The sequence below is a fragment of the Lissotriton vulgaris genome, chromosome 8 (genome assembly GCF_964263255.1).
Source record: "Lissotriton vulgaris chromosome 8, aLisVul1.2, whole genome shotgun sequence".
In the NCBI taxonomy this organism is placed as follows: domain Eukaryota; kingdom Metazoa; phylum Chordata; class Amphibia; order Caudata; family Salamandridae; genus Lissotriton; species Lissotriton vulgaris.
This window is the reverse complement of record NC_141696.1, coordinates 1371547830-1371557303: the sequence shown is the minus strand read 5'-3', so window position 1 is coordinate 1371557303 and position 9474 is coordinate 1371547830.

The following is a 9474-nucleotide window of genomic DNA, read 5'->3' as shown; positions in this document are numbered from 1 at the left end:
CCCTCACAAGCGTTGAAGGTGCTAACAACATTGGAGAACTGCTGAAGCGCCAAAGGGCTCAGAGCTGCTTTCTCCTCGTCCTCGCTGCAGCGCACCAGGATCAAGGTACCTCAGTTGCCCTCAATATGAGAAGAACAGATAAATCGCAGTTGAGGTTGCGATTCGAGCCACGCAAGACCCCCAAGACAGCAAGATATGGACACAAATTTATCAACATCTGGCTGTGAGGTAGGCGACTCCACAGATTATCCAAATCTCAAACCGATTTTGGCGGTGATGCAGCATAGTCTGACCAAGATCGATAGTAAGATCGATGCTTTGTCTTTTCGAATGAATAGAATGTGAGAGCGACTAGATAAACACACAGAAAAGGCTCGATGTTGTGGAAAAGAGGGTCTCCGATGTTGAGGATGCAACGATCTCAGGAACCCTGGCTCGCACAAAAATGGACATAATGATGCTTGCAGTGCAGGCCAAGGCTGAAGATTTAGAGTTGCTTTCAAGGAGCAACAACATAAGATTGACTGGCATTGCGGAATCCACCATTATACCAAACATGGAACTGTTTATAGAACACTTACTTGTCACGTTGTTAGGCAGAGGCACTTTTTCAACAGTTTTCATAGTGGAGCAGGCACATAGATCGTCTCCGAGACCAATTATAGCCCAACTGCTAAATTCCAGAGATCGTGATGCTGCACTGTGTAGGGCCAGGGAGCTGATTTGCTATGCTATGAGGGCATGGATATATCTCTTTATCCTGATTTCACTCAGCAGGTTCAAGAGGCCCGTCGCCAGTTTTTTGCAGATTAAAGGGAAGCTACGTGACCTAAATCTCAAATACAACATTGTGTATCCTGCAAAACTGCACATTCAGGTCGATGGGAAGGCTCATATATTTTCTGACCCGAAAGAAGCTCTAAATTTCTTAAAGAAAAGGACAGTGGGGCATGTCCAAGAAGGCGGCGTGATCGGACGCAGGTCTATGAGGCTCCCTGCCCGATCCCACCCGAAAGTACCTACCTACACTGCCTGGTCTCCCTAAAACACGGGGAATTACCGGTGCCAGCAGCGGAACACAGCTGCGGTTCCGACGCAGTGCCTGTACGCCTCGGAGAAGCATCGGACGGTGACAGACCGCGGCCGCGGTAATGGCGGCGCGACGGAGCGCTGAACGGCCTGTGCTCTTGCTGCCCCTGCCCTGTCTGGCGGCGGGGCAGGCCAACTGCCCGTGGAGTTTGCCGGAGCGGCCCCCTGATACTGGCCTTGGAGGTGGGGCCCCTGCCTGGTGTAATCTGCTTTACCCGCGACCCGCCAGTGGTGAGGAGCGGTCAGGCCGGGAGCGGTGGAAATCGAGGCCCCGGCTCCGGGCCTTCCGATTGCTAGTCCACGGCCTTCCGCGTGACTTTGCCGGCTGGCCCCCGCGGCGCGGGAGAGGTCTCCGCTAGCTGTGAACCACGCCACCCTGCTCCGGAACAGGTCGAGCCTGTGCACACGCCCCGCGATCTGGCGGTTGCGGATCTCCCTTGAGCCAGGACTGAATGGAGCGAGGGGCGAGCGAGCCCGACAAGCCAGAGGCACGGCTCCAACCACGGAGGGAAGGTGAGGTGAGCGGCAGCGAGCATTGCAGCGAGGGCTCGGGGGGCATGATCGAGCTCCCGGCGGGGGGACAGCCCGGCAGGCCAAGCTTCATCGACATCCAAAGGGCGGGACCACAAGCTTCCCGGCCCAGCATCTAGGCCCATTAGCCCCCTTGGAACTGCGTAAGCGGACAGCAGGGGGCCACCGGTGTGGGATCGCAGCTGCTTGGACGGAGGGGCCCGGTAGGCGCTGAGCCTGATGCGGCGGCCTACCCCCTAGAGACACGCAGGGGACACCCGGGACTTCGCCGGCCGGCTGGCTGGCTGGCTGGCCCTGGTTCTGGTCGGCCCTGGTTCTGGTCACTTCGCTGCTGTTCGGCTGCCCATTAAGCCACGACTGCCCCGAGGGTCTGGGCCCAGACAAAGCTGAGTGAGATATCGCACGACCCGCCGGCGGCGCACGACCTGCCTTCAGCTTCCCATTGCTGGACCTCTGCACCTGCCCCCGAACACCTAAAGCTAGCCGCCCGGGCCATCTAGGTGGCTAATCGCAACATGGCAGGTCTTAGAGGAAAGAAGGGGCCCCAGACACTCCCCGAAATGCTGGCCAAGTCCCAATCTAAACCCAGCAAGGAACCACCCTCCCGGTGACCACGAAAACCTCGCCGGAGCCGCCCGACGACCAGGTGCCCATCACTAGAACCTTCCTAGAGACTCTGTTTAATTCCCTCAGGGAAGACTTCAAGTCCCTGAAGCAAGAATTGGCGGGTGAGGTCCGTGAGCTTCGGCGAGACGTGGAGGGTCTTGGAGAACGAGTGGTGGCAGTCGAAGAAGCTGACCAAACTAGGAGCAACGAAATTGAGCAGCTCCAGCAAGAAGTCCTGCGACTCACAGACCAGCAGCTGGACCTTCAGGCCCACGCCGAGGACCTTGAAAACCGTTCCCATCGCAACAACATACGGGTCCGGGGGGTCCCTCAGAAAGCAGAGGGGACTGATGTCGTGGGATACCTGCAAGCCCTATTCCGGAACATCCTGGGGGAACCGGGAGACTTTGCCATCCGTATTGATAGGCTGCCCCGGCGCGCCTCTGCCCCGCCGCGCCTCTGCCCCGCCGCCAGACATCTTGGCCTTTCTCCCTGTTTTTCAGTTGAAAGAGCGGATCCTACGGGAGGCCCGACCAGCACAACCTCTTAAATTTCAGGGTAACCCAGTCGCCCTTTACCAGGACCTATCGGCCATTACATTGCAAAAACATAAAGAGTTCAAAATTGCGACGGACTTCCTGAGACGTCAAGAAACCCCTTACTCTTGGGGTCACCCATTCAGACTGATATTTAAATGGAATGGAACCCTACATCAAATGCGTTCGCTTACGGACACCTGCACCCTTCTGGGACTTGACCGGGAAGCCGACGCGCCAGCGGCAACAGCTTCGCAGGGGCCCTCCAGGGGGGGCTGGCAGACAGTGGGCAGAAGATGGTCCCCTTCACATCGCCAGAAGCCTGACGCCGCCATCATTACGCAAGAGCGGGCGACTGCGGTGGCAGAGGTGGCCAAAGAGACCTCCTCCGAATAACCTATATTCTTGATAGGGAGATCACTCACAGCACGATCCCAGCTAACGGGATGGGGGGGTATCGGGTGGGGGTCCGGGACGGCCGCCGTTGGCTATGACCCTTGCAAGAACCTTTACCACGGCCCTGTGCGACCTGACAGGACCGGGACGTTGCCTTTTCTGGATTTGGGGGTTGGGGGAGGGAACCGGGAGGAGGGGATGAACGTTCATTTCTGGAACAATGGGGTTTGGCTCTGAGTAGACAGTTTGACAGTTGGGTTGTTTGGGGGGGGGGTCAGGGTGGTTTGGGGGGGGGGTCAGGGTGGGTTGGGGGGGGGGGGACCCAGTGTGCCGAAGGGGAAGTGTCAGCGGTGAAGGCGCCGTGTTTCACGCCTTACGTCCCGTCAGGTGATTGCTATCACAGAGCTCATGGTCTACATGATCTCCTGAGATGGAGTCCACTCTGATGGTACTGACTCTTAATGTTAAGGGCCGGAACAACCCAAATAAACGGAGAGCGGTGATCTTGTACTTGGAGAATTCTGGGGCAGACATAGGCCTACTACAAGAAACCCACCTCTTACTTAAAGATTGGCACAGGATGCGCTCGCGTGCTTCCCCCCAACAGTTCTTTTCCTCACTTCCAACAAAGAAGGCAGGAGTGGCTATTTTGGTCTCAAAGTGCTTCCGCGGCTGCGTAGGGGACAGGGTGGGGGAGATTAAGGGCAGATTGCTGGCATACACCTTTCTCCTGGGGTGACAGCGCTTTACGATTGCCTCACTATAAGCCCCGAATTCAGGTCAGGAAACTATTTTGAAACAGGCCACCTCCGAATCACTTCATTCCCCTGCCTCGCTTCTGCTTGTCGGGGGAGACCTCAACTTAGTAATGGACTCGGACATGGACAGGTCGGGTCGTCGGTGTGGGGACACGGTAGCCATCACAACTGCTGGTAAGGACTGGCTGCGAGACCGGGGCCTGGTGGACCTATGGAGATCCGCTCATCCCACCACATCACACTTCACGTTCTACTCTCACGTTCACCACACCTACGCCAGGTTGGACCACATCTTGGGTTCTTCCGAACTGCTCCCCACTCTCCAGGACATAAACATTACCCCTGCGGCGTTATCTGATCACGACGCTGTGGAACTGACACTACAGGTTCCCAGGTCCTCTCGGCCCCCTGGGGCATGGCGGTTGCGCGAGACCCTCCTACAGCGCCCAGAAGTCACCAAACAACTCCATGCATGCCTTACCGACTACCTGGCGATTAACGACACTCCCGGGACCTCTGCGGCCGCCCTGTGGGGGGCCCTGAAAGCAGTGGCCAGGGGCGGGCTCATTGCCATTGCGACAGCGGAAGCCAAGGAACGCAAAGCAAAGAGGGTTGACCTCACGGCCCGGGTCTCAGAACTCGAAAGGGTCCATAATCGTACTGGCGCTCCGAGAATTTGGAGACAACTGAAATCCGCTAGAGCCCAATTGGCCAGCCTAGACACGGATCGAGCAGAATTTGCCGCTCTGTGCCTCCGTCATTCTTATTATGTCGGGGGGGAACAAAACAGGCCGCTTACTTACTAGCGCCCTGAGGGCGAAGGCCCAAAGCGCCCAAATCACTAACCTGACGGATGACTCTGCTATCTGGGTCTCGCCAGAGATGTCCTGACCTCAGGCGTTCAAGACGTTTTACGCTACACTATACAAAGCCAAAGACGTCTCACCGGAGGAGGTTCATCGATACCTAGAATCTGCGAATGTAACGGAGTTGTCTCAGGACAATGCAGATTCCCTAGACGCCCCTATTCGCTTAGACGAAGACATTGCTGCTATATCTCGTCTTCGCCCTCTGAAATCCCCAGGACCCGACGGATTTTCAGCCGGGTTTTATAAAACCTTTTGCGAACTGCTGGCCCCTGTTCTCACCCGGCTTTTTAACTCCTTTGAGGGCCCGGGCTCCATTCCTCCAGACATACTGGCGGCTGAGATCATCGTGCTACCCAAACCGGGCAAAAAACCCTCCAGCTGCTCCGCATTCCGCCCCATATCCCTACTTAATCTAGACCTGAAGATCTTTACAGGGATCTTGGCGGCGTGCCTCGGCCCATGTCTGCCCGGGATCCTGGAGCCTGATCAATCCGGCTTCGTCCCCAATCGCCAATGCAGCGATAACACTAAACGTATTTTACACCTGATTGATAAGGCTCACTTCCAGAGCTCGGGCTCCGCGTTGTTGGCTATTGACGCGGAGAAAGCGTTCGACCGGGTGGACTGGCACTACCTCCAACAAGTCCTGCGGCACTTTCAAGTGGGGGACAGGTTTCAGGCCTGGATCGCGAGCTGCTACCATCGCCCCCAAGCTCGTGTCCGCTTGGGAGGCCTGCGCTCTGATCCTTTTGAGATTCAGCGGGGCACGAGGCAAGGGTGCCCCCTTTCGCCCCTTCTCTTCGCCCTTTATGTAGAGCCTCTTGCGCAAAAGATCCGTGACAACCCTATCATCCGAGGCATGACCTTTGGCCGGGGCCCCATGTGATAGGCCTTTATGCCGATATCATCGCCGCTCTAGATAATCCGGATCGCTCCGACCCCGCATTCCTGACGGAACTGGAATCATTTGGAGCCATCTCCGGCTTCAAAATCAACAAAGGGAAATCCCTCATTTTACCCTTGGGCAGGAACGTCCACGCACACAACCCTCCACCTGCTTACGGAGGAGGAGTCCCCTCTGCAGCACATCTCCCATACCTAGGCATTACGCACACGGCTTCCACGGAATCCACGCTGACTCTCAACTACACGGCCCTTTCCTCCCGGATTCGGTCCGACCTTGCTCGGTGGGCCAAACAACCCCTCTCCCTACTGGGGCGCGTGGCGGCGGTCAAGATGTCGGCCCTGCCTAAGATTTTATACTTTTTCCAGACTCTCCCGATGCTCCCCCGGGGGTACCATCCAGACCCTCCAAGCCGCCATCCACCATTTCATTTGGGAGGGCAAACTGGCGCGCCTCAATAAACAACTAGCTTATAGGACTGCAGATGAGGGAGGTCTGGGTATCCCCAACCTGTCGCAATATTTCCAGGCGACGCAGCTCCGATACTTGGTAGAATGGTCAGGCCAGAGTCCGAGAAGCGCTGGTTATTTTCGGACAGAGCAATGGCTGGCACCCCCCTTTGGAGGATCCCATTCCTTCCCAGACAACACCGACCACGCTACCTTTTACGGTCTCCGATCACTCGCATTGTTATGCAGGTCTGGAACGCGGTCGCAGTCAAAAGAGGTCTCACCACCTTCCCTTCTCTGCTTACGCCTGTTCTGGACAACCCGGAGTTCCCACCGGGCAATGCCCCTAGAGCCTTTCCGCAATGGAAAGGAATTGGTAGTTTCCCCACTGGTCATCTCTTTGACCTGCGGGGCTTCCTCTACCTCAAAGACATAATCCAAGGCTACGATGTTGTATCCCCTCATTTATTTAAATATTTCCAGCTCCGACATTGGCTTACCCACCCGGACGTAGCCCCCTTGGTTGGCAGGCCCATGACAGTCTTCGAGAGATGGCTAGTGACGAGAGACTCAGACAAGCATCTTATCACGGACCTTTACAAAATGCTTACACCCGCTACCCCGTCAGGCAAAACAGCAGGCCAGAGACGATGGGAGGCAGAACTGGGGAGGGCCTTGTCACACAAGGAATGGGGTTATGTTTACTATAGAGCTGCACACACCACTCGCAACACAGCTGCCAGGGAGGCGGTGACGAAGCTGGCCATATATTGGCACTTCACGCCGGCTCGGCTCAATAAGGGCAACCCTGCACGAAGCGCGTTATGCTGGAGGGGCTGCGGGGAAAGGGGCACGCTGACTCACCTCCTCTGGGACTGCCGTGAGGTTCAAGACTACTGGAAGGCTGTCCTAGACGACATTGATTCCGCATTTGACACGGAGATTCCCGGCATACGCCATTTTGGGTTTACCTAACGCACTCACATTCCCCCTGAAATCCCTTAGGGGCCGCCAGATGGGAGTTACAATGCAGGCCGCAACACAACATGTCTTGTCCCTATGGGGTTCCACCACCAGACCTACTCACATGGGTTGGTTACATAAAATTTGGTTCACCCTGGGCATGAAGCTCATTCATGCCACGCTTACACAGTCCACGGCTGCTTATCAGAAAGTGTGGCTTCCACTACTCTCCCATTTATCCAGGGAATTCAATGAGATCACGTGCCCTAAATACCTGCGCATTCTGAGACTTACCGCGAATACAAATGACTCCATACACCCACCTAAGTGATTGCGTCAGCTACTACACGATTAGAGCTCTGCTTGCTCCACAAGTTTGGCACACTGGGCGGAGTGGGAACAGCGAGGGAGGTTGGGCTTGCAGTTGGGGTTTTCCCTCTTACGGTTTCACTACTGCATAGCAAAGAGAACTCACGCTTCTAGCATTTTTTCATTGTTTTATCAAGCGCAAATGATCAACCACATGTTTTTTGTACGCTGCATATCTTTCTTGCTTGATTACCTTTTATGTCTATTACGCCTCTCTTGCAATATAATGACTAATGCTGCTCCTGAAACCAATAAAACAAATTTGAATTTAAAGAATAGAACAGTGAGAAACAGTGTAGAGAAGCCCCTTACACCCCAAGGCACGGGGGGAGACGATTCAGACAGTTAAGACCATAACCTTAATGTGCAAAACCAGTCAGCTGATCTAATATGGAGACCCCTTACCTCACTGGGCTTAGAATGTGCTACTATGCGCTAAATATGGCATCCCGATAACAATGAAGACACCACCCGTTAGAGTAGTGATCCGACATGATTGCTCCCCGGGTTTCTCCCACAGCCATCAGGCCCTGAATGTTGGGGAGTGGGGGGGTGGGGGGTTGGGGCTGTTTTTTAATAATAATCACACACTGTTCTGACTCGATCATTAGACTGGAAAGTACTTTAGATGCTCTACAAGCATTTTTAGCCAGTTAAGTGAGGAAAAGTGGCGTAGGCAACATCTGCCCTTGTGTGTTATGCACGTGTTTAGGAGGTTTATGTAATCATATTAATTTGGGATATATTTGGTTTTTGCAGGGTGGGAATTGTATCCACTATGCTATGTTGGAGGTGGCATGGTGAGGGGATTATTGTTTGTTACATTACAATATGTAAGACCTGCATGCACAGATCCTTAGTTTGGCTTAAGGTTGGGTGGGTGGTTTGAGTGTTGAATGTCCTGCAGCAGGTAGTATGGCTTCTAGCACAATGCAAGATTCTCACAACAAACTCAGATTACTGACTTGGAATGTTAGGGGACTTAATGAATATAGGAAACTGTGCAAAGTTCTCGCCTATCTCAAGAGACATGGGGTAGATGTGGTATTAATTCAGGAAACTCCCCTTCCCCCTAGTAGCAGCATGCTCACTGGCAAAAGATTACAAGGGCATTAAAATGCAGTGGGATTCACCGATCTTGCAAGGCAAGTCCTCACATGGGTTAGCCCTAGGTTGGGTATAATTCTGGAAGAAGTGGTCATTGTGTCTAATGGTAGATTTGCTATATCCAGATGTCTCAGGGAAGGCTTTAAATTTCATATAATTAACGTTTTGGCCCAAACTACGATGGCCCCCTGTTTTTTCATGCACTAGCTCCCCGACTCTTGAAGGAACCAGATCTGCCGATGTTCTGGGGTGGGGATTTCAATTGTGTACTGGATCCATCTTTGGCTTGCTTGAAGGGTCCCCCTTTGCAGCTGCAAGAGCAATAGTTATATTAGTGAGCAACTGGGTACACTGGATGTTTGTGTATGAGACCCAAGGGCGCAGGAGGGTTTACCCACTACTACGCACCGATGACACCCACACTAGAATGGACTACTGTCTAATTTCCAGATCTCTCGCTTCCCGAGTGGCAGTATGTGAACCTCTCCCTCTTACATTTCCTGACCACTTCCTGGTTCTGCTTGACATCGAGACTCCTCAAAAGAGGAGTGTCCCCTTCACATGAAGATTCCCACCATATTCCCTGCTTGACGCAGTCTTTGGGGCTGAGCTCGCTGACTCCATTGAATCTTTCTTTAGCTATAACATTGGCACAGTTGATCGTTTTTCTACAGTTTGGGAGGAATTCAAATAATTTATTTGTGTGGTGACTATCTCTAAACATGCGGGAGTACTCAGCTCATTACGTAACCGACTAGATGCCATTTAGAGTCAGCTGACTTGGCTAGAGAAGGCTTATCAGCAAGATGGTAACGCACAAACCCTGGAAGATCTAAAGATGGCACTAGAGGAATATGGGGAAGTTGCAGATAACTAGGTGAAACATGTGGGTAAATA